Source organism: Rissa tridactyla, chromosome 1 (assembly GCF_028500815.1).
Source record: "Rissa tridactyla isolate bRisTri1 chromosome 1, bRisTri1.patW.cur.20221130, whole genome shotgun sequence".
NCBI lineage: Eukaryota > Metazoa > Chordata > Aves > Charadriiformes > Laridae > Rissa > Rissa tridactyla.
This window is the reverse complement of record NC_071466.1, coordinates 29,770,365-29,796,480: the sequence shown is the minus strand read 5'-3', so window position 1 is coordinate 29,796,480 and position 26,116 is coordinate 29,770,365.

Sequence of the window (26,116 nt, the reverse complement as noted above, 5' to 3'; positions counted from 1 at the left end):
TTGAGCCAAAAAAAGGGAGAAAAAACATACACAATCACACATCTTTATTTCTAAATTAAATTCAGGTTAACCGGCTGAAGGACAAACATTTATAGGAATGTCATGTCATTACAGCAACAAACTGCAACTATTCCCCACTGGGGAATTAGGTCGATTGTATTGCACTTGAAAGAAAACTACTTGGACAAAAAGAAGATAGATGTCTGGCTAGAGTGAAGACTCAGCAGAGGAACCTAAGCCTAGGTATACACAGAATATACACTATTTTCTCTACACTAACTATTTTTTGCTTAAAGAAGGTGGGCCTAATGCTATTTTCAGCTGCTGGGACTGTGGTGTCTTACTCTATGTTAATCTTGCTCCCAGAGTTGGGCATGTGAGATTTAAACCTATGGGTATCACAGCTGTCATTAGTTCTGAAACAATTTTCATTAGAACAGGTTTTCATTGGAAAATGTTGGTTCCATATAAAACAAAATTTTCTGCTGCTCTGTCAGTTTCAGACAAGTGTAATTAAAAAACTAAAACCTGTTATAATAAAGGCACAGCTGAATGTTTTAACATTGCTCTAACAGAATGCCTGAAATTTTCATTAAAAGAATTATTTTTGCATCATGGATGTACTTTTTATATGATAAAATAAAGTTATATTAAGAGATAAATTCCACATAAAATCTTTCTAATAACTGAAAGCAGTTTATTACAATTTCATTTTGCAGGCAAACTCAAATTGTTTGCGAATTTTCTTAGAATTCAAACCTACATTTTGAAATATTGGCATTTCCCATGGAGTTCCCATTCTAACTCTCCTACTCTGCTAGATGTCACTGAATTTGTCTTGAATACAACATTCTCAGATATTAAAAAAAAAAACAACCAACCAAAAAACCCCCAAAAAATCCTCCTGCCTCTCCTGATTTCACAGTAAATCCACATCAGATCACATCTATTGCCACTGGTTTTTTCTTTATTTAGGTTGGTAGCTATAAATTATTTTTCCACTTAAGAGATGAAAGTCAGGGTGCACTAAGGTAGAAGCTGGATCAGTGGATACAGCAGCATGACAATTCCTTGTGCTTAACTACTACAAAGAAGGATACAGTATTAATTAATAATGTAGAGAGTTGCCCAAAGCAGCAGGTACAACAGGGATCGTGTGGCCTTTGGGATAGTTACAGCCCATTCTTGTTTTCCCTTTCCAGAGGCTGTAACACAGTCTTACAGGACTGCAAGAGATATTTCAAGCGAAAAGCAGTGTCTCTGCATTTCTCATTTTTGGTTATTTAATTGTATTCCACAGTTTCTTTTGGCTTTTCTGCAGGAAAGTTTGATTCAGCGACGTCTGATTCAGGGAGGCAAATATCTGAATCTGTCCTTCCAGACACACTGTACGGCAGAAGTGTCTAGAGGAATATTTTTAGAGTTATTCCTGAGGTAACACATACAAAAACCAAAAAGGTGAAGCCAGCTGAAAACACATTCAATAGGAAATTAGAGGCACTCAGCTAACCAAAGTGAATCAGAAGGACCATACAAATTTTGCTATTATAAATCCCTCATTCATGGTAAAGCCATGCTTCACATATATAAGTTCACTTATGTGACTATATATTGTGTTGGGTATATTTTTGAATGGTCCAATAAGAAAAAAAACCTACATGCTCACTGAAAGCTTCAAATAAAATGTATACAAACTCCTAAGCACTTTAACCTCTTTAGATTTATTGAAAAATGTGAGCATTTTTGCTAATGTACATAAGCCCTAATGACATTTCTATATTTGTATTTATCTCTAATTTGATATCCAAGTCATAGCTGTCCAAGCGAACAGTGAGGTCTTACAAGCAGAGATTTCAGTGAAATAGTCCTTGTCTGTGCACTACTCTTCCACTGTCTGTCTTTTGTCAACTGTGTGCTCATGTAATCCAACCTTTTGAAAGCAGATTTTACATACAATTCCTGGTCATTGAAATAAGTGTTGAGAACAAACTCAAAGCCTCCGGGTGAACCCCAGCTTCAGAGTTCTGCAGCTGTAGAACCAGACCTAAGACCTTGGTGATTTCTTGATTTTTGTAGGAAAGAGAGATGCAGGCAGAGACAGCAACAGCCAAAGGAAATCACAGTTCTTCAGTCTTTACATTTGACTCCTAACTGTCCAGCATTGATGTACTCCTGTTGTCTTTGTGGTTTTGCTTGGTGCACTTAATCAAGTGATAAATATGAGATAGTTGTACAGTATGATAAGCTTATGTAAAAAAATGAATCTGTTTGTAAGCAGAGTACATTAAAGCTCTGGTTCCTATTCCCATAACAAAAGTTCATTTAATTTATCTTAATTTGATTCATCCTGGATATAAAGACTGCTGTACAGACAAATAAAGACACTTCACATAATGTTTCTGTTTGTTATTACCAGAAAACTATCTCAAAAGACATCTGTTAACATTTTTAATTAAATTGTAATCTGCAAGGAAATTTTCAACAACAAATGAATTAGATTGTTTATATTATACGTTCCTCAGAAATCTTGACCATTTGGATTTGATATGCTTAAAAGAAAATATTTTGTAAAAAGATTAGATTCACAGAGTGAGGCTGCATCACCCAGGGACACGGCCCATTTTTCTTTTTAAAACCCAAATTGCTTTACAGAGTTAGAAATTTGCTGTCTGTGCAAGCAGTGAGCTTGCAAGAGCCGCTGCAGGCAGGGAAGTCATCCAGCTCCCACGCCATGTATCACCGTGGGGCTGCCAGCAGACCCAGCGCACACAAACCCCAAGGGTCGAGGCAGGAGAAGGTGTAGATGGATACCCTGCTGCAGCTGCCTCTTCTCTGTGGCATGCCAGGGAGTCCTCATTTCTCTTAATTTAGACAGGCAATAGTTAGATGTCTAGCTGTAGGTCCCAACTTCACAGCATTCGCCTGCGACATCTTCCCTTTTTGTCCAATTTGAATTCATCTTTCTTGAGCATGGACGGCTCTCATACTCAACACCACAACTAGGTTCATCCTCTTCCTTGCCAATTCCACTTCTTTTCCCATATAGGAACAGCCACACAGCAAACTGCCAGGAATCACCACTTTCTCTCTCACAACTACAAAGTTTACCTTGTCCTCCCTTTTCATAATTTCTTACTTTGTACCCATGCATTCTGACACCCAGGACAAACTTTTCTTCTGATCAGTTTGGATTTCCACTCTCAGTATACTTTAGTTATGCTATTGATATCCTTCTCTGTGGTTAATCATCCAATTAAGTCAGGATATCTTTCTCACAACTTTTTTCCATTCACTTGAATACAAATTCCAGACAATTTTTGCACATATTTCTTAACGAAATTCCAAGTTTCTTTTGGATTTCAGTCCCAGAGCTCAACATTAGCCAGTTCCTTTAGTTTATCAATATTTTCAATATTATCAATATTTTGGCCTCCTAATCAAAAAAATAGGTCTCTAACAGCAAGATCTTACTGACTACCATTTCTAAGCTTGATTAAATGTATTTTTATGTGATTGTGTATTCCAAAAGGAATGTTACATATAAATATATGTTTGTACATATACATTCATATCCATATATATATATATAAAATGCACATTAGCAGTTACACTGCTCTGTCATTGAGATCCTTTCTTCTAGAAAGAAGTAGAAGCCCATCTCAGTTTTTGAAGCCATGGACATATGGTTAATGTAACTCATGTGGTTTTCTCATGCTATGTTCTAGGGACTTTAGGATCCTGTAATCAGAGTGTCAAGGTCTGTTCTGTAATTCAGTACTTTCTTCTATAAGGAAGCTAGCAACAGCTCAGATACTCTACCAGCACTGCAATCCGAAAACAAGAGTCCTGCAGGCTCTCTCTTCAATACTCAGACTGTATTTCATCTCAGTTTTTGTTGGGTTGTTTTTGAGGTAGATTTGGGCAATAACAGTGTTTACTCCTGGCTCAGCTGTGACATGTCCTGGCCACACTGAGGAAATTCTTTTCACAGTAGAGAAGTCACTGCAGGAGTATCCCTACTATTATAACAAAATTCATTGTAGTTACCAGACAAACAATATTCTGATAGTTTTTGAATCCTGGACCCAAAGCAGCTGTCACTTCAAACCGCACATCTATAAGCCTTGTATGAAACTTATATTACAAAAGTGCAGATTTCCACATATTCCCTTCTTTCCTGCTAGAGAAAGGTCATCCTTCAGAGATATGAGCACTTCTTCCTTGATCAGAGTGCCAGAAGGTGGAAATCAACAATTGCTCTTAAGACAAGGATGTGCATCCTTCAATACGGACGGAGAAAACCAATGCATTTCCAGTTCAGCCCTTGGTCATTTTTGGTCATGGCAAGTTTAAAACTAATGAAGCAGAGTTCCATATAGCCATAACAAAACCCTGAGCTCATTTGTCCTCAAGAGCAATTATGTTTAAGCTATTTTTAAATTGCAAAGGAAAAAGAAACATTCCTAGTTTCCTATTCTCATTAGGATGTCTGCAAAATTGTTTACATTCTAGCCTCTAGTGGTCAGAAACTGCTGTGTCATTTGGCTTTCCTTAATGCTTGCCCACGTTAGAAAGGAAATAACTGAAGTAGTTCAACAGCTAAAAGAGAAGAAAATATACCAGGATAATTACTGTCAAGTAGCAAGACTGGCAAGAAGAAAATGTAAGTGATGTGGCTCACCCTTCCTCTCTGCCTTATAGTCTAAGTGCTGAAGGCACCAGGCACATGTTGTACCTTAGTTCTTCTTGTGCTCTGCCTTATGCTTCAGCATACCACAGCTTTAGACAACAATTTCTGCCATCTAACTACTTCCTGTGCACTCTGTGTCTACATTTGCTGCCCTCATTCCTCACCAGGCAGATTTGTTCAAACAGCTCACACTTTCCCCTATTTGCCACTTATATGGCCTTCTTTTTTGACCATTGTTGATGTGACTCTCTCTAATACTTTATCATTTTTAAATGAGCACATGTACCAGAGTTGACCTATCTCAAAACTCTACAACTGCAATGGCACCCATTAGCTGTATTTGTATACCTAATCTGAGACAGGAATTCAATCTATTTTCCAGCTCCCAGCAGCACCACCTAAACCAGAGGACGCCTCCTTGTTCATCCAGAAGGTTCCAAGTTTTTTAAAGTTATGGGGTGCATGTCCTAAATACAAAATGCTACTCAGAGAGGAACTTATAGTATCAAAGAAAATCACCATAACTAGAATCCAAAACTCTCATTTCTAGCTGCAATTGTATCAAACTTAAGTGACTAGTTTAGGGGTCTGGATTTAAAATAAGATATACAAGATGTAAAATATACAAAAAAAGATCTTCACCACCGCTATCAACCTTGGGCTTTGGTTATCTAATTCCTATGTGTCATCAGAAGTTGAGTGAACTCATGTGAAGGTTCTTTCAAGACTGTAAAGCAAGAAACCCAACAGGGATTCACCCCACGAACCCAACCCCAGGGCAAGCTGCACTTCCCCTGTAAAGTGCCAATGATCAAAACATCTGAATATCATGTTCTTGACCTCTCCCTTTCCCAGCAATCTCTGCAGAGGTTTATTAAATTTACAGGAAATGAAATCTGAACTCATTAGAAATGAAAAATGCAGCTACTCTTTCCACATCTATTTGATTTTGAATGTCACCATATACCACATTCAGTTCAGATTTTTAAAGTCAGAAGTGCTAGAGCTACCCTTAAACTACAAACCCCATACTAACATTCACAGATATCCACCCCATCATCATGAAAAGAGCTGGGCAACACTGGTGGCACTGAGACAGTTGGTTGATTTTACATTAGCAAGTAAATGGCATGTTGACATTTTATCTCTTAGTCAATAAGACAAAGAATACAACAATGTAATCATAACTAATAATGTTTTATTGAACTAACTAAAATAATAGTAAAGAGGTAATGCATGCAAAGCTGTTTTAAAAGCATGGGAGGAAAATGGATGAAGTTGTCTATCCGTTCTTCCTGCCTTTTTCAACAAGAAGCAAACCTAGAGGATGTGCTAATATTTGTACCTAAAACTGACAACAAATACAGATAGTGTTATGCTATTAATTTGTTCTTATTTTCCAAATATTAATATACATTGTGTATCCTCTGAAAGATCCCAGTAAAATGCAAGACGTTAATGCAATGTGAGATTTTTTTTATTTTATGCATTGTGATGAGCTGTTTATTGCACTACAATTCAGATTTTGCCAAAACTCACGAAAAGGAAAGAATAGCGACAAGTCCATACTGAAAATAAGTGCAAAATCCTGTTGCTTTTCTGTGAGGTCTGAACCTTATGCTATTCTTCTGAGTACAGCATCTATTTCCAGAGCAGTACTGTAGTTTGATAGACAAGTTTTTGAGGCTGAATGATCACCACAAGTAATGTAGCACAGTAGCATAGCACCATGTCATGCCCAATTAATCTTGCCAAAAATGCACTATTCATTCAGATATTTCAGCAATGTGCCCAATGCAGCCATGAACTATGAGAGTATTTCCACGGGATGCTGTGAGTTGCTGTGTGGATCCATCACTTGAGTTAGGTGTTATGAAACAAATATTGTTTACTATTAGCATAAACGCTTTTTAAAAATTTATAAATGGGGGGGGAGGGTGTGTGTGCCTCAATAATACAGTAGTTCCATACTCTAACCAGTAATGTGAACTTAAAATACTAACGCACTTCAAGAGAATTTGCAAAAGAACTTACTGGGAGGTACGGGGAAATCGATCATCTCCAGGTATGTCCATTGTCTGTACTGTTTATCAATGGAGAATAGCAAGCTCAGAAGCATTAGATATTAGGAATTAGTTTCTGGTTAAAATAACATAAGATTTTATTACAAATACTAGCATACTTCCAATTGTTTTCAATCTATCAGCAGCCCCTTAAGAAACTGATCAGACACTGACTGCATCCATTGATTTTAATGCTGAGAATTTTTCCTCACTGAAAATGTTGCATGCTTCCTTCTGATTATTAAAGCACTTCCAAAGTGCTTCCCGCTAGATCGTCCGAAATGAAACTTTGCCTAAGGCAATTTTTAAAATGTCAGCAGTTTCAAGTAGTTTGGCAGATCTCTAATTCTTTCCCTAACTGTTATTACTTCATCTCCCAATCTCTTCAAAATGTGGAAACTGAGCTGGAGCTGGTTTGCCCAGCACAAGAGCATGTGTAATTACCAGCTGTGATTCCAGAGACCAAGATCAGGGGATTGGATGTGGCTGTTGTTTTTGTCTTTTGTGGAAGAAAAAAAGAAAACAGCTGCCCAAGAATGTCTGAAAGAACAAAATTTTAGAAATCTGCAGCACCTTCAGGGTTAGCTTCAAGTTACACAGTGCTTAATTCACTCATGAGTAATGTCTGTAGAGTGTCAGCCTTTGGTTCAGAGAAGCTATAGGAAAGCTGTTGTGTAGTCTTAAAATGCCTGTAACACCGAGGGGAATGATACGCTGCAGTTAGCAAGGCAGAACCACCATGGACCTGACACCAGGGCCATTTGGTATCTTTAGGAATAAACACATGTCTGTGCCAACAGGGATAAAGCTGGTCTATTATATATGCGTAACATGTAATTTCTTTAAATTTTTTTTTAGTAATCTCTCTACATGTACAATTAAATGTGAAATAAATATATTTATATATGGTTACAATTACTGACTCAGACCTTCCCATAGAACTTACGGCCCAGGGAGCAGAAAAACAGTTTTCAGGCAACTTTCTCTGCACACTAGCAGTGAAGGAGTTGGCAGGGGAATCTGATTCCTCCAAAACTTTGCTAAAGTAAGCGTTTATATAAATTACAGAACACTGGGGAAAACAGCTTGTGTGGTAAAAAGAACCCAATAAAACTTACTCATATAAAATGCAAAGCCATATAACTGCATGATATGCTAGCTAACATATCAGTTTTATATCAAATATTTATATAAATATAGCACAGTAATGGAAATACAACATGAACTAGTTAAATTTCACAATTAAACCAGCCTGACTATCTTTCCTTATTTATTTTTCCTTATTTTCTTTATTTCCTTATCAGTTCAAGTTCATTTCTGTCCAATTTATTTGGGAAAAAAAAACTTGTTGACTTTTCACTTACCAGTGTTTAGAGGCCACCCTGTGCCTAACACTGGACAAAAGCTAGAAAAAAAAAATATTATATATGCAATCTCTGCCCCAAAGAGGTTACAGACAAAGATCTGTATCGTAGCCCCTTGCATCAGTTCAAAGAAGAAGACCTAAATACATGCTTATTCTCTGTTTTGACCACAGCCTGGAGAGTCCGAAACATCCCTGAACCCTTGCTACTCCTTCTGGGATAATTTCTCCATGGATTGTAAATAAGACATCCTCTGTAACCTGCCCTCTTCTTGTATTTCTTCCCAATGAGCCAGACTGAGGTTCAGTATTGTCTCATACTGTCTTTTATCAGTGGCAAAATTGAGTCACCCTGGTTTAGTTTCCTCCTTTTTTTAGCTTCTCAGGAACTATTTAATATTAATGGAAAATATCATCATCCTCTTTTTTTTTTTCCCCTCAGTCGGGTTACATTACCCTATTTCTATAACCGTCTTCCACTGAGTTACAAAGATTTGCTTTTGCTAATTACTGCAGAAAAGGAGCTGTAGGTAAATTTAGCACTTAAGTAACACTCTCAATACTTTAGGGTCTCTGCATATTAAATGAGAAGAGAGGATTAATTAGCACTTGGATGAGTAGGACTCAGGTTATCTAATTTCAGATAACAACAGTATAAATGTTTATTATCTCAGCTAGTCATTCTAGATTCTTTTCATTGTCAATAAAAGAAAATAAGCATCTGCATTAGGATCAACTACACTCTCAAGATACCTAAATCAGATATTGAAAGTGCGGTAAAGTGTTCCTACATATCTCTCTTCACATCTGTCCCAGACTACAGAAAGAGTTTAGCACAACTACAGTCCTTACCTGATATGAGGTGGTACCTCTGCACAGAATCCCTGCTTGGACAGCTTGGACAAAGCAGAATGTGTAACCAGTTGTTGTACAAAAAAAAAAGCATATACTTCTCAAAGGAGCCAAACTACTTCAATCTATGTGCTTTTTTAAATGAATTTATTACAAATGTGATATTTTCCAAAAGTCAGATTCTGCCAATGTCTTTCACAGAAAGTCAGGACCTTAAAAATACCCATCTCTCATTGGCCAGTTCCTAGAGAATAATATTTTCTATTGTGAGGAAACACATCTGAATATTGTCTTAACTTACAACTACAAATTAATTGTATTGGAATGTGGTTTTAGCTAAGGTGGAAGATATGGGGCAAGTGCATAATATTCTTTACAAACAAAGACAAAAAATGTGCAAAATGCCAAGAAGCTTAGAGTTTGTAAACATGACTACAGGATACAATTTAACCGTGTAATTCATTTTAACTAGTACAAATTTACTCTTGTCTTCCAGTGCTTGACCTTTTGAGCATGAGATGTTTCATATCTTAGTTGTTATGCTTGCCCCTAACGTTGCCACAACAAAGCTGTTATACAGAATGCATTGGCCTATACCAAATGTTTCTCCGGGTCCGAATTGAATGCTTTCACTGAACTTTTGGCTTATCTTTGCATAAGATAAGTTCTATGAAGTCATTTTTAAGAGTTAAATGCTGGTCCTACTACAAGAAAAACCAAGATTCTGCCTAATTTCATTTATGCCAATCATAGAATCATAGCATTATTTGGGTTGGAAGGGACCTTTAAAGGTCATCGAGTCCGACCCCCTGCAATGAGCAGGGACATCTTCAACTAGATCAGGTTGCTCAGAGCCCTGTCCAACCTGACCTTGCGTGTTTTCAAGGATAGCGCATCTACCACCATTCCAGTGTTTCACCACTCTCATTGTAAAAAAAGTCTCCCTTATATCTAGTCTAAATCTACCCTCTTTTAGTTTTAAACCATTATCCCCTGTCCTATCATGATGGGTCCAGCTAAAAAGTCTGTCCCCGTCTTTCTTATAAGCCCCTTTCAGATACTGGAAGTCCACTATAAGGTCTCCCCAGAGCCCTCTTTTCTCTGTGCTAAACAACCTCTACCCTATCAGCCTTTCTTCATAGGAGAGGTGCTCCAGCCCTCTGATCGTTTTTGCGGGCCTTCTCTGGACCCGCTCCACAAGTCCATGACTTTCCTGTACTGAGGGCTCCAGAACTGGACGCAGTACTCCGAGTGGGGTCTCACCAGAGCAGAGCAGAGGAGCAGAATCACTTCCCTAGACCTGCTGGTCATACTTCTTTTGATGCAGAGCAGGATACGGTTAGCTTTCTGGGCTGTGAGCACACGTTGCCAGTTCATGTCCAGCTTTTCATCCACCAGTATCCCCAAGTCCTTCTCAGCAGGACTGCTCTCCAACTCTTTATCCTCCAGCCTGTACTGATACTGGGGGTTACCCCAACCCAGGCGCAGGACCTTGCATTTGGCTCTGTTGAACCTCATGAGGTTCACATGGGCCCACTTTTCAGGCTTGTCCAGGTGACTCTGGATGGCATCCAGTCCCTCAGGTGTGTCAACTGCACCATTCAGCTTGGTGTCGTCTGCCAACGTGCTGAGGGCGCACTCAATCCCACTGTCTATGTCATTGATGAAGATATTAAACACTACTGGTCCCAAGACTTCGCCAAATTTATTGTGCATTTTTCAACTTTTCAAATCTTCTTTTTCTGCCATTATGATACTATACTCACGCATAAGGAACTTAGGAAGCAGTTTGTAAGCTGTCTTATTGTGTCCTATCATTGGAACAGTATTTGCAAATAATGATCAAGGCTTGATTCCATCAAAACTTTGACTTAAGTCACCAAGTCTATTGTGAGTTTTACTTAATGATGTGGTATATGTATTCAAGTTCTGTCTAAACACTAAGAAGAAAATGAGATGTTTTTGTTACAGGAAATATTCAGACTTCAGACAAGTTGCAAAACTGAAACACGGGTTCCAAAATATTTCTGAAATGCAGCCATAATGCTTCACAGGAGTAGTCAATAGGACAATACATGTTACCACCCTCATGTCTAGACAGAGTGTCTTTTCTAAACTACATCTCCCACTGTTCACCACAACCTATCGCAGGTAATCAGTTCAGTCATAGGCAATGGTGTGTGACTGGTAACAAAGTTTGCAGATCTAGTACTGGGCATAGAAACATGGAGAGATTCCTAGACAGCCAACACCAACTGTGATGAAACACCACATTAGCTCTACAAGAGGATCAAAATATTACTTTTTTCCTTCAGCCAAATTTTGGCAGGTTGGAGTGGTTTGTGTGAAAATAAAAAAAAATAGTTTTTAATAAAATCTTCACCTTCCAATAAGAAAAAATTAGCAACCACTCTACAGGTTAAGTATTTCACAAACTAACTGTAAGAAGCAGCATTAAACGAAGGTTTCTCAATAACAGCAAGTAGACAAATAACCTGGGCACAGAAAGAAAGCTGTTTTGAATGAGGATACAGAATAAATCCATTCTCCTTTGTTTTTCACAGAGGCACTGATGATTTAGACTTATTAAGATGTTAGTGAAAAGACCTATAACAATACATGGTTTGTCTGCTATGAAAGGTCAAAAGGCTGAGTCAGGCATGAAAGCATTTAAACATCTGTTTTCAAGGAACACAGATGAATTCAAAAGTTAATACTTACTGACTGAAGCACTCCTTCAGTAAAACATATTGTAATTCACATATTTCCTCTGTGATTTTCACATGGCAGCAATTCAGCTGTGTTTTCTTTCCCAAGAAAAACAATATATCAAAGCACAGACAAGTAATTTAAAAATTAGAATATTCATGCATTGGTACTAAAACTATTAATTGCTTGGAAAATGCACTTAATTGCCCACATAAATATTTGAGGATTACAAAAGTATTTACATCTGCTGTTCTGTTAGTATTTCTTAAACAAAAATATTAAAAAGACATTTTTATTTTTTTTCCAGATCTAAAGGCATTCAGCTCTGTATATAACCTATTATTCAGCGCCATGCATAATTCTCTAAGCCTACAAGTTCTAGCCTACTGCTGTTCTGACTTTGGATCTCACTTGCGCTATCTTCCAGTACCATCATTCTAGATAGTATTCCTTTCTCTGTGTAAGTTTACTTAGGAAGGGCTTTTGTATGACAATAACCATGGGGAATTTTTAAGGGTTTTTAAGTCTTAATGCGATGTTAATGTTAAAGTCTTTAAGATACAGAAAAAGGAATTCTATCTGAGAAGCAACTAGACATATTACTGGTCCTGTAACTAGGTGACAGGTTTCAAAAGGTAGCTGCTGGCAGGTATTTGGAAAACACATATTATGCAGACATTGTTCAGGTGAGGTCCTGCAAGTGTCAGTCTTCCCATGCCACATGACTTTCCTACTAATGAACTGAAAACATAAGCCCTTACTGCTAGAGATTGCAAATAACACAAAGATTACAGCTATAATCCATAATTATCAAGAGTTATGTTACCCACTTCAAGTGAAATAGAGGAAAAATATGTTCTTCAAATACCACCAGACTTGAAGTCAGAAATCTATGACAGGGCACTCTATCCTTGGAAGGAACATATCAGAGAAAGACTTGGGGGTCATGGTAGGTAATCGACCTGAGAAACCTGAGCTCCAGCAATGACTTTGTAGCTGGAGAAACAAAAATTGTCCTTGGCTGCAGAGCTGGCATGGTGCTGCACATCTGGCATGGTGCTAATGAATGACAGGTTCAAGCCAAAGGCTGCTGAGCTGGAGGACGTTCTGAGAAGAGCTCTGGGAATGATTGCAGCAGTGGGTCATGGGCTTTTTTGCCAGGAGTGGCCTCTCCTTTGCATCACCTCCAGGGGTCATCTGATCCTGCACTGAATGTTTCGTATGGTTGGGGCAGACTGACTGTTTTTTTTTGCTTATCAAGGTTATTTCCTACCTCTTTAGCACACTAGTAAAAAGCTGCAGAATTGGAGGCAGTGGGGTGGGCATATCCGAGGTTGTCATTCACCAAAACCACATTTCTAAACTGAATCCCGGATGATGCAGTCACTGATTTAGAAACAGCTGTGCAGGGGTGTAGAGACTTTTTCTACATAGGCTGGATTTCTGCAGTGGACTATACTGATTTTTATGTTAACTAGCATAAATTGAAAGAGGCTACAACTCACTGTTTATGGCACTGTATTGAAAACTGAGTGCTAAAAGTACTGCTGTGCATTGTTCTCCTAAAAGAGCAAAAGCAAGAGCCGGGCCATTTGGTACTGTTACTCCAGAAATGAGGTTTCAGAAATAAGGCAAATTTTTTCAAAAACATATTTTTCAGAAAAAGATCCAGATTCAGCAACTTGAGAACTTTTTGTGTATTTGTTTTACTTTTAATAAACTAACTTTTCTTAAGTACATTTTGTTTAACAACTTCAAAATGAAGCATTTAAATTTTTCTATTCAAGATTACTCTTCATTTTTAAAAAATCTTTCAGTTTAGTTTTTAACTAAATCTTAGAACTGTTTTCCAAGAAGTTAATGACTGTGGGAAAATTCTCTTGTTCCTTCGTTTTGCTGACAAGGAATTTAGGAAGAATACTGAGAAAGTAAGAGAAAAGATATTTTCATGTATACAATTATGTTTAAGAAAAAAAATATTATTAAAGTCAACTCAATGTTCAGAAGACCACATGTATTTTAAAATTTCATCCCATTATTAAAATTGCTTTTATGCCTTCCCCCTATTCAGAATAAGTAGAAATGCATTTGAAACAAAACAATGACTGTGAACAAGTGTTGCTTTACAGAGTCTGAAGTATGGTTCTGGCTATTTCTTTTGCAAATGGTCCCTAGCTTTATGATAAGCTGAGCCAAAAATGTTCCATGTTCATGTTTGACTCTGAAGTTGGATGAGGGAACTGGGGTTGTTCAGCCTGGAGAAAAGGAGGCTGAGGGGAGACCTTATCACTCTCTACAACTACCTGAAAGGCGGTGGTAGGAAGGTGGGGGTCAGTCTCTTCTCTCAAGTAGCAAGTGATAGAACAAGAGGAAACAGCCTCAAGTTGTCCCAGAGGAGGTTTAGGATGGATATTAGGAGAAATTTCTTCACTGAAAGTGTTATCAAGCATTGGAACAGGCTGTCCAGGGAAGCAGTTGAATCACCATCCCTGGAGATATTTAAAAGACGGGTGGACGTGGTGCTTAGGGACATGGTTTAGTGGTGGTTTTGTCAGTGTTAGTTTGATGGTTGGACTCAATGATCTTAAAGGTCCCTTCCAACCTTGATGACTCTAGGATTCTGTGACAATTTCTGTAGCTTTAAAGCAGACCAGAAAGATAGGCTTGATCAAGGCATTTGCAAGCCAGAAGCCATATGCTATATCAGACTTGTGTCAAGCCTCATGGACTCTATGCAAGACTCACTCCCTCTGGCAGCTGCTCTTAAAGCCCCTAAATCACCTCTAAGCTGCAGCAGACACCAGCTGGCAGGGTAGGTCAGTGCTTCTGCAGCCAGACCAGGAGGCAGGGCGTGTAGGCAGGTTGCCAGTGCAGGTTCTCTTGCTCTGCCCAGTAACTGGAAGAGCCTTGCACAGCATGGCCATGAATTGAAAGAAGCCCCATCAAAACTGCCCAACACTGAGGTTGTGGAAGCCATGCAGCATGATTTACTGCTTCAGATCCCCATTCAGCTCAGAGATGCAGACCCCACGGTCCTCTTCTGTGTCTGCTGCAGCACAACAGCGCTTTTGACACAATCACAGCATTTGGGGCTCTAACACATAGGGACTTTTAAAAGCAGACTACATGGATGTTATGCAGTAAGAGTATCACAGTTATTTTTATCAGTAAAAACAGGGAAGCATCCATCTCATTCCATCTATTATTATGTGGAAATTTGAGAGATTTGGGGTCATAACGCTTTTCAAGTAAGGCCAAGAATCACACATCCAGTCTGAGATACTGAAAAAGCAGCCTGATTTACAAAAGTATAGCTGTTATGCACTTCCTACTGTCATGAAAACGTTAGGTGCTTGTAGATGCTTCTTTCAGATTTAAAAGTTAAACTTTATACAGCTGGCCCAGAACCTACTTTAAATTCCATTTTTAAGCCTACAAATTAATAAACATAATTTTTCAAATTTCAGCATCCAGCTGACTCTCTGGGGAAGCACACTGGGCTTTAGGTTAAGTACATATGGCTTTAGCTAGCTTTCCACTGAAACAAAGCAGAATGATGACCTAATTCACCGTAATACTGATTTGAGTAAAATAAACTATGGCATATTCTGTTCTTCTTTCATAGAAAGAGGCCAAATAGTTTTTAAATCCATTCACCAAATAAATTCAGAAGTAGGTGGACAAGAAGCAGCGTGAAAACCAGAAAAGAGAAGTATCCCCTTCCTAAAAGTCTAAAACTTTGCAGCCAACATGTGTGACACAGAACTTAAATTTCATCTTTGTTGTGTTCTCCTGCCATGACTCCAAGTCAACACAATAGCATCTTGTTCCTGGCAGTAATGAGCCAATGAAGAGACTCTCCAGCAGTTAAATCAGTGTGTTTGGAAGTGCCCTTTTTTCAGATCCCTTGGTAATTTCAGAAAAAAAAACAAAACACTTTTCAGTTAAAAAGATTTATTAGCTGCCAAATGCTAGGTGATATAAAACCTGAGGAATTTTATAAGCTACATTTTAAGTTTCAGAGCCAAATTCTGTCAGTATTCCTTTTGAAACATCACGCTTTTAGCCTCATGGGGTAAAAGTGATGAAAACTTCAAATTAATTTCAGTTTCCATAGTAATTTTATTAAAAATATACCTGAGGTGAAAAATAAATTACTTCCAAGAATTTAATAATTTCTAAGAAGCTCTAAGAGACCCAGAATACCAAAAACTGCCTTTTTGATACAGTAACATGAACCTCTTCACTGAAGTAAACACTGAAACAAGATTTCTTCACTCTGACTTATCGAAAGCTCAGTAAAGGTCCTGGTGAAGTAGGGCTGATGATTAATCACATAGGTAATTAACACTTGCTGTTTAAGGATCTCTTTCTATCCGCGTGAAGATAGCTATATCTCACTGAAGGCAGTTGATGGAAAGGCTCCTGACTCCAGTCACAATGTGATCAAAATTTTCTGACTAGCTCCCTTTTGTCTTTTGAGCCTCCCAAAAGCCTCCATTCAACCTCATGCTATTACTGTACAGTGAATATAGGAGACGTGAAGAAGATACGCAAACGCACAGACGGGGAACAAGACAGAATGGTAGAAGTTGGAAGGGACCTTCAGAGATCATCTAGTCCAACCCCCCTGCCAAAGCAGATTCACCTAGAGCAGGCTGGACAGGAACGCATCGAGGCGGGTTTTTAATATCACCACAGAAGGAGACTCCACAACCTCTCTGGGCAGCCTGTTCCAGTGCTCTGTCACTCTCAAAGTAAGGAAGTTTTTTGTCATGTTGAGATGGAATTTCCTGTGTTCCAGTTCGTGCCCATTGCCCCTTGTCCTGTCCCCAGGCACCACTGAGAAGAGTCTGACCCCATCCTCTTGACACCTGCCCTTTAGATACCCTTTCAGTCTTCTGCAGGCTAAACAGCCCCAGGTCTCTCAGCCTTTACTCATAAGAGAGATGCTCCAGTCCCTTGATCATCTTTGTAGCCCTCCACTGGACTCTCTCCAGCAGTTCCCTGTCCTTCTTGAACTGGGGAGCCCAGAACTGGACACAGTACTCCAGATGCAGCCTCACCAGGGCAGAGTAGAGGGGGAGGACAACCTCCCTCAACCTGCTGGCCATGCTCTTTTTAACGTACCCCAGGAGACCATTGGCTTTCTTGAAAAAGGACAAGGAATATTTTAAGAACACATTTTCGAGGGGGATTATTTGACGGGAATTATATTCTAATTGTTGAAGAGAAATCTTGTCCTCATCCAAGTCAACAGAGTTTTCCCACTGGCTTCAGGAAGGCAAGAATTTAATTTGCCTCTAACGGCTTTTCCTAATGCTTCTTCTCTGGTTCTCTTTAGCACTGTGATTCAGTGATATGTCTTGGTATAAATTATCAGATAACTTTTACTTGAATCCAGAACCTTTTTCACAAGAAAGAAAACCCACAATGAAGCTACAACAATTGGTTCATGAAAAAAATGTTTAGACAAGTTGAACAGACATGCACAACTGCCAAAGCCCAGCATTTGAATTTCACCATTGCAGCACCAGCATTCATCTTAAAACAATGCCACTATTCTGACCCCAAAGCATTTAATCTAATTTACTGTGTGTTAACTATTTGACAATTTTCCCTTTCACAAAGATAAGTTTGACAGCATAGTCTACTTCCCTTTATTTTCCTCTCAATCTCACTCTATCTGCAAGTACAGTTTACGGTTAAATTGCACTTTCTGGATTTCAAGTGAGTAGGTAAAATAATTTTAGGGCTATCTGTGCAGCAGAGAGCTGCAAAGAATTGCAGCTGCAGTGGTTGTATCGTATGTAACACTAAGACACTTAAATACTTGGAGTAGAAAGAATCCAACAATGTGTCGTCTCCTTCCAAGGGCCAAGATGCTGTGCCATTCTGGCAGTAGAAATCAGCAGATCTCGGGGTGAGCACAGATAAAGAGAACGTGCTTGTCCCCTCTCTGGCAACAGAAAGCTTACTCAGTTCTTACTGCCTGAATAGGTACGCACTATTGTTTTTAATACTGCACTAAAAGTTTGCCTTAAATATCTGTCTAGTGATGGCATTGCTGGTCCCTGCTGGACCTACTGACCCACCTACGATGGCATGAGACACCACTTTTAGAGATGGCTATCCTCGCAGCCCTGAGTTGTGTAATGCAAACACACCATAAAGAACTCAGGTGAAACCAGCTTCCAACATTTATCGGTTTTGTTTTTCTTCCATATCCCTTCAGTTATCACCTTTTCTAGCAGCACTTAAAGGCAATATTAAAAGTTGTTTACATACATGTCAAAATTATGTTATCCCTGCAAGTGGTTAGCCAAGGTTCAAGGTCACCCAAGTTCTTTTCACTAGAAAAACTGAAAATGGAGTTGTGTTTTTGTTGCAGAGATATTTATTTGCTATAAAATTAAAGACAAACAAAGCCCCATTTACCCCCACACTGCAAAAAAGTAGATTTTTGCTCACAGCTCCAAACACCTTTCACCTGACACGTGGACACTCAGATCCCCTCACCAAGCTTGTTTCAGTGTTTATGCACTTGTGGTTGGTTATTCTTTGCTCCTTGTTTCTCATATTTTTTGTCCCTTCGTCTCTCCCTCACAGACAGGTGTACCTTCACAAATGAAGTCAGCAAACACCCCTCCGCTCATAAGTACATTACATGTGTACTTTGCTGGTACGTAAGGCAGTTTCACAGTGGTTTTACAGCTGACTAAAACAACAGCCATCTCATAGTTGCAACTCCTCCTGATGTCCATTTACCATACCCATCTAACTTACAGTTCTGACTCTGTTGAGGAAAAAGCTCCACCCTAAACAGAGAAAAAAGGAAATAAACTGTAAAAGAAAGGAATGAAATGAGATAAAATAAAAGAATGCATGGGGTAAGGTCATAGGTTTAGAAAAATCTTTAAGTATTATTAGGCACTGAGGACATGTAGAAGTTAATTTCAAGTAACAACTCATAAACAGAAAGGCTACAGTGTTGATGAGGTAAGGGAGAGCCTACCTTACACGAGAAAATTCACTTTTAGCCAACCAGAGCAAAGTCAGGAAAAGTTATACTGTGAGGGTAAACATGGGGAGGGGAGGGGATATTAAAGGTGGAAGATAATATTGATCTAGAAACAAATGGAGATGAAAAGGCCATTCATAAATTCAGCTTGCAAACTAGAAGGCTTCTACTCATCACGGCTGTGAGGTTTTGAAACAGCCATTCATAATGAGCAACACTGGAAAAAAAGCTCACTTGTTTCACATTGGAGCTTTATAATTTAATGAAAGGCATTACATGATGTGGTGGAGTATTGCAGTAACTGGAGCATGGACTTCATGACTCAGAAGGTCTTTGACAGCACTGTAGTCTGGTATAAATCTCAGATGATGCATTCTTAGCTGTTCTCATCATGCTTTTCCTTTGGGTAACTTTGGATAAAAGATAACTTTCTGTCACATTGCTGTGCCATTTAAACAATCGCAAGAGTTTTTCTTTCCATACCAAGTTTATAATCACTGGGGACCTGAGTAATACTTTGTGTTCCTGAACCAATCTGCTCACTGGGGCAGATTCTGTCTCTTTTTTTTCTGTTGGAAAAATTCACTCTTACAGCATGTTTCCACAGACAAGTGAAAAAAAAATTCTGTGGATGAAAAAAAATTACCAAAACCTTAGTCTCCAGTTCTTGCTCAGTGGCTTTTATGACTAGTTAGGTTTTCATCAGAGTACCCAAAAGTACTCAGATCCCGTCTCCTATTTCATACGTTTAGATCACCGCATAATAATATGCATCTGAGTATATTGATATACTCAGATGATTGAGCTCAGCAAAGCTCCTTCCTTCTCCTGAGGTGTGAAATCAGATCCTGTTATAATGTTCATTTATGACCATGCATCACAAATCTCATGGGTTCGCAGTCTAGGGCTCTGAGCCCAAATAGTCCAGCTCTGGAAATCTATACAAGAAATCTTTATGGGTCCCTGCCTAAAATCCAGCCACAAGCACTGCCCAGATGCACTTTACATTTCCACTGCCTTCTCCTTACAAACTTTGGTGGTAAGAGCCAGTCAAGGGTTTTTGCAATAGAGTGGCCTCTGATGTATAATGGTACAAATCAGACAGCTCAAGCCCTAGAAGGTATTGAAATAAAGGTTTACACAAGACTGTGGAGACACTGAGGTCAGTCAAATGTCAGGATCCTCAAGCTTTCACAAGTCCGCAGTTCTCTGGATTCTGTATTTCATTCCACACTTTGGGATAACCCATTTTGATGACCTATGGTGTAGAATCAATTCATTGGAACACCTGCTGCCACATCAGCTACTCGATTTCTCATAGTTCATATATTAATCTAGACAAGATCCAAGTGTACCAAAGCCTCCTTGGACTTCTAAATTCCATAGAACATCTTCTCTTCTTTGTCAGTCAAGTTGCTGCTCTCCCCATCAGTTTGGCTTTTGGTCAGTGAGATTCTCTCACATTTGGGCTTCCCAACTTGGTCATGTCTTTCATAGATGTTGTTCCAAGAAAAGCTTCACCTTGACATCAGTTGTCAGATTCACTCTCTATTTTCTGAAAGGCTTAGATGTGAAGCAATTCTTTCCCACCCAATATAGATTTTCATGCTCATGTATGTAGATGCAAGCAAAATTCTGATTTCATGTAAATAATTCAGCTGTACCTTACTATCTACACTTTTATAATAATACATATTAGCTGATTTTACTGTCTTCTCTTTTCTTTTTCCTTTTGTTTTCCTTTCCCCTAGTTTTTTATGACACAAAGAGATATTGGAAAGAAGCTGCTTTTTTTCACTTGGGGCATTAAAAGCTGTTTCACTGGAAAAACAATGAGGGCAGAAGAATCTTCCTATCACTTAAACCAATGAAACCTGCTATTAATAGTAACAGTGTATCTATTGAAGACAATGTCATTCCCACATGAAACTGCTATGAAAGTGCAAGACACAGTTATTTATCATCCAGCAAATTAAACTCAGACAGCTTAAACCTTCTTTAGTGACTTTAAAGGTAACTTCTCTGGACATAAAAACCTTAAAGAAATCATGTATATTTCTCTAGGTTGTGTCCCTATACCTTTTCATTTGTAAAGCTGAATAAGTCCGTGCTTTTATAGCACCCTTTGAGCTTTCAGTCTTTTTTATTTGATTACATTATATATAAAAACAGCTGGACTTAAGCCACATAATTTTGGGCATTATTTGGAATGCGTACAAGTCTTATATATTCTAAACAGACTTGAAATGCCCATGGACATGAATCAGTCAACCAGAAATAGTATGTTCAAATATTCTAAGCCTGGTAGTTATTAAAAACCTTGCTAAATTGATTTTACTTTATCTTGGATTATGTTGATTCAATAGAAAATGCAAATCATGCTGACATTTCCCTGATGAAATTGCAAGCTTTCAGAAAAACCTTGGTTACTAGAATTCATGGCTTAGCTATAAAGTACGTAATTATTGCTTTATCCATGTACAAACGTACAAGATGTACCAACTGTGAAACTCTGAGCTGAGATCCGGAGAGGTCAGGGAGAGAAGAATATGATTAGAAAGAAGTTAATATCTGAAAGAAGTCAGTGCTAGCCCAAGGGTCCAAGCTGAATATACATTGATTAATATTTATTAATATGTTAGCAAGCAGGAAAATAAATTTAGTGGGCACATTAAAGCAGAAGAGATTAGATCTCCTGGAATTTAGGACTGTTGAATGGAAGCTGCTTATAAACTGGGGACCTTTACCCTACATGGAGAGTCTTTCAGAGTGTGCTTGTACCCAACACAGTATGAAACACTTTTGAAAACCCAGCTCAGATCAAACCTCTCTGGCTCAGCTCCTTTGCAAATCTAATTGTATGAGCCTGATGGAGCAGTATAAGTATAAGCCTAACTGCTCTAATTGATGGAGAGGCGGGTGCAGTTGAAGGGTTCCAGTGAAATCTCGTGTCGGCTTAAGCTTAGCTATCAAGTGCATGAGGTCCTGCCTCTGGCCATCTCAAAGATCATAATTTGCTGCACTGACAACATATGAACTAAAGCGTTTGCTTTAAGAGCATTACTTCACACGTCACTTGTAAGCTAGGACTGGCTCCGATGTTATAATTTTCTGAGTTACCATCTCAAATCTTTTACTAAAACCCTAATCAACCTATGGCATTCATAACAGCAATACAAGTAGTCTGTTGTGGCAGCTAAGGAGCTACAGTCACAGGCCAGGACCACTCTGCAAACAAGACAAAACACAAAAAATTACCCCAGTCTGTATAGCAACAAGCTGCTATAAAAAAGGGATGCTAGTTAGGCATTCTAGGTTAGAAGAGGCAGAAAGCCACCAGCATAATAGCAATGCCTAGAAGTAAAACACATGTGAGTCTCTGGGCAGCACGGGAGTCACAGACAAGTGAGGAGACCTAAGAAAAAACCTGCATGGGCAAGGGGGAAGATGGTCACAGGGAGAATCAGCTATGAAATGTGAATCAGCTAGAAATGTTTGTCAAGAGCCAAAAGGACAGAAAAGAATGGGTGAAGGGAAGAAAATAAAATCAACAGCATTTTTACTTCATAGTGAAACCATGAGCAATATACCATTGATTTATAACTGTGTCTAAAAATTGTGTGAGCTGTACTTGTCATCAGAGGCATAAGGTTCGGAAAGGGAAGGGAGTTTCTCCAAGAGACACTGTTCCTGTATGCATTGTGCCTAATGTTCCAATGCAGTGTGCCTAATGAAAATGTATGAAACCCCCAGCCTAGAGATGAGACAGTACCTCATAAATTCTTTCTGCAAATTCAATGCAAATTGGCATGGGAATCAAGATAATCTGAAGAGCTGTCAACGCAAGGTAATCAAAAACATATAGAAAGTTTCCATTCAACAATCTTTGCTTATTTTTTGTTTTCATTTCTGGCCTGTGTAATTACAGAGCCAAAATAACTTCATGTTTTATTTATTTCTCTTTAATGAAGTCCATTTCTTGCTGTATCTGGCCAATGGTTTTATTGTACATGTGAGAAGGTACCTAAGTAAATTGGCTGAACAAATATAACTAAGAAACGATCAATCTGTTTTCTCCAGTGCTGGAAACAAACGGGTTCTTTCCCTCTCTCACCGTCTTTCCACTTCTTATCCTTAGTCTTAAAAAAAAAGGATTATTTCCTTTTTAAAACCTGTGAGTTGAGCCACCTGACGTGTTTTCCCTTCTCTCTCACTTGTCTGCAGAGACAAGAGCCCATTGGAGAAGGCTGGTACTGCGCAGCTCACGCCAGGGTGTAAACAATAGGAGAGGCCATTCGATCCAAGATGTTTTTCCTCTGGGCCAGCAGTGTGCCTCACAACCTTACATGGAGGCTCACCAGACAATCTTTGCTCATTTTCTGCAAACAACCATTCTGAAAAGATTGTGGAATAGGGTGACTAATTACTATATGACTTGTAGCATAAGTATTTCTAAAAACAATCTAAAGTTTCATAAATAACTGAAAAAATTATTGTTGAAGTTGTGTTGGTTGTTACGAGAGGAAAAACAAAACAAAACAAAACAATTAATTTCTGTAAATTTAATCTGACTACTAGAATAAACAAAAAAATGCTTATCCACAGGAGACTATGTAAAGCAATAGATGAGGGTGCTTTTAAATAATTTATGGTAATGAAGGAAAGCTGTGTGTATTTGTTTTCTATATGGAATATGCCAAAAGGAGAGTGTGCCAAAAAAAATTATGTCAAGATTTTTTTAAAACCACTAATGATTTTGTCTCCTATGCTTTCAGATGCCCTATGACAGCCGGATTTGCAGGTAACAGGGTGTGAATTTGAAAGTACTTAATGATTTACAAAGACTACTGAAAAATTAATTTCTGAAAAAGGAGAACCTGGACATTGCCTACATGGCCTACAATGCCCATTCAAGTCCCTGAAGAGAAAAACTACCTCCATGGAAGACAATGAGCATTTTTTCTTCAGCTACAGTGGGTCCAAGATTTCATTCCTTGAAATGAGCCTCTTGTTAGAAACTAGAAAAGGTGGTGGTGGCTGGAATTATCACGTGACAAGGACATGCAAGTCTTCACTTACTCTGCAGCAGGACGTTGCACTCTGATGATTCCTTTATCCTTTATAACACATTGCCCTCTCTAACCCATCCAGTTCTTCTGCCTTCCTAGCAAAGCTGTGACATTAAGGGTCATTTCAATTTCAGTTGAAATTCAGCACGAATATAATGTGTGATGGTAGGAATAACTAGGCACCAACCCTTTGAACATATGACGAAGTATTAAAGTCGATATATCTCCACAGGCTTCTGATATTAATCTTGATTCGCTTGTTTTATTAATGTGAAGCTTTATATACAATGTATGTATACTACAGGCAACCTTCCAGGACTTACTCGAAAAATACACAAAATTATTCAGCTGATATATTTTAACAAATCATCTTGGTAACAGGGCTTCAATGTTTCTGTTCTGTGGACATTTTAGACCAGGCCTATCACGTAGTAGGGCCTCCAACATGCCATCAGAAAAGCATGGAAGGCAGCCTATAAGCCTTGCACTGCAGAGACCTAAGTAATCTTCCAGACATTGTTATAACACGCTGTAGTCAAGCTGAAGAAGGGGAAGAGAGTGATGCTGAAAGCAAAGCAAGACACACTAACACAGAGCAGAGCAAAACAGCTGCTCAGCTCTGTCTCCTTGGCATACCAGCAGAAGGGAGGGTTTCTGGGATGGCTTGAGGGCAGAAAGGTCTTCTGGGTACCCAGGGAGAAGGATCAGAAATTAATTCCTCTTTGCAACAGGACTATATTCTGCACTCTAGGAGAGAAAAGGAGCTGAGCTGAGCCTGACAGGATGTTTGGAAAGGGAGCAAGCACAGCACAGGCTCCTAGACATGAGACTGTGCTTTTCTCAGGGGTTTTCTGCCTAATGAAAAATAGCATTTATTTTGACCAAACAATTTGTGCGCTAAAGACAACTGGCTGGAAATGGCTACTGACATGTTTTATAAACTGAAAACTGCCCTATACAGCAGAAAAGAAAGGTGTATCAAGGACGATAGTCCTGGAAAGATCCTTTGAATCCCCAGTGGCAAGCAAGCAGGACATCTGGTCAAAGAGGTATACAGCACATCTGCACTAGACACCATATAGAATCCCAAAATTGCCCCCAAAGCCATGTAACAAGTTCAATGTTGATAATAAAGGCATAAGAAGGTAGGGGAGAGGAAAAGATGAACAGACTTCTGTATGACACCCAGTGTAACCAGGAAACCTAGCAAGACCACAACAGACAAGTTGAGATGGGGTCACTCTAAAGTGGGGTCATCCTTCTTCAGAAATAAACGGGGACTTTTGAGAGAAGTCTTTGTTCTCATTGCCTGAAAAAAATTCAGAAGAGAGAGGAAACTGGGCAATGGAAGGCAAGAAGGTTACATCTTTTGGTTTGAATGTCTTTATTTCTTTATTAGAAAATCATTTTCTAATAAAATGATTTCCAATAATTTTAGGATATTTTTAAGATTTGTGCAAAATTGTCTACAGTATGAACTTATTGCATGCCTTAGAAAGTTACATTGAATCCCCAGAGGACCCACATGGAGAAGTGGGAGCAGATGAACCACTGAGATTTCAGTGTTGGTCCACGGGGTTGCAGAGACTCACAACGGTAAGAAACACAGAAACTGTGCCCAGGAAATATATCCAGGGAAACAGGAAAGGAAAGAGCCCACTGATCCTCAGAGGGTTGGAGCACACAGGCCCAGAGGACTGCAAACAAACAGAGAAAGCCTAACTGAATGTGGAACAGGTAGTAAATCTTGCAATTTTATTCTCAAGGAAAATTTATTAATTTGAATGCCACATGACCTTTTACAATTTTCATTGCATTAAAAAATGAATAATTGCTTGTTTTACAGAAATGTTGTTAACTATTTTAAAATGGCATGTGAATTACCTCTGTAATTCACTGCATGTAATACTACCTCAAGAAAGTTATGATGGGATTTAATCAGCATAGAAAGTCCATTAACAGCCACTGTGTTCTTAAATAAACTAGACCGAGAGCTAAGTAATTATGACATTCCTTCTCACGGAAGTGTATTCTTCCTTTCTGAGGTAGGACAACAATCACTCCCCAGAGCCCTCTTTTGCATCTGGGCCTTTTGCTCAATAGACAAAAACATAGGAATTACAGCTTTGTGTCCTAGAACTGATAGTGGGAAGAAACACAGAAAACTAAGCCTAGCAGTTTCTTAACAAACTAAGTTGCATTCACCTAAGCTGGTGAAGCAATACAGACAACAACATGGCTTTAACATGTTACGGTAACATAGTGTGACATCTAACTTCAGCCTGGATGATGCTGAGAGAAAGAAGAAAAACACTTCTCTGGTGTCAGCAGACAGATTATCTGGTTTGC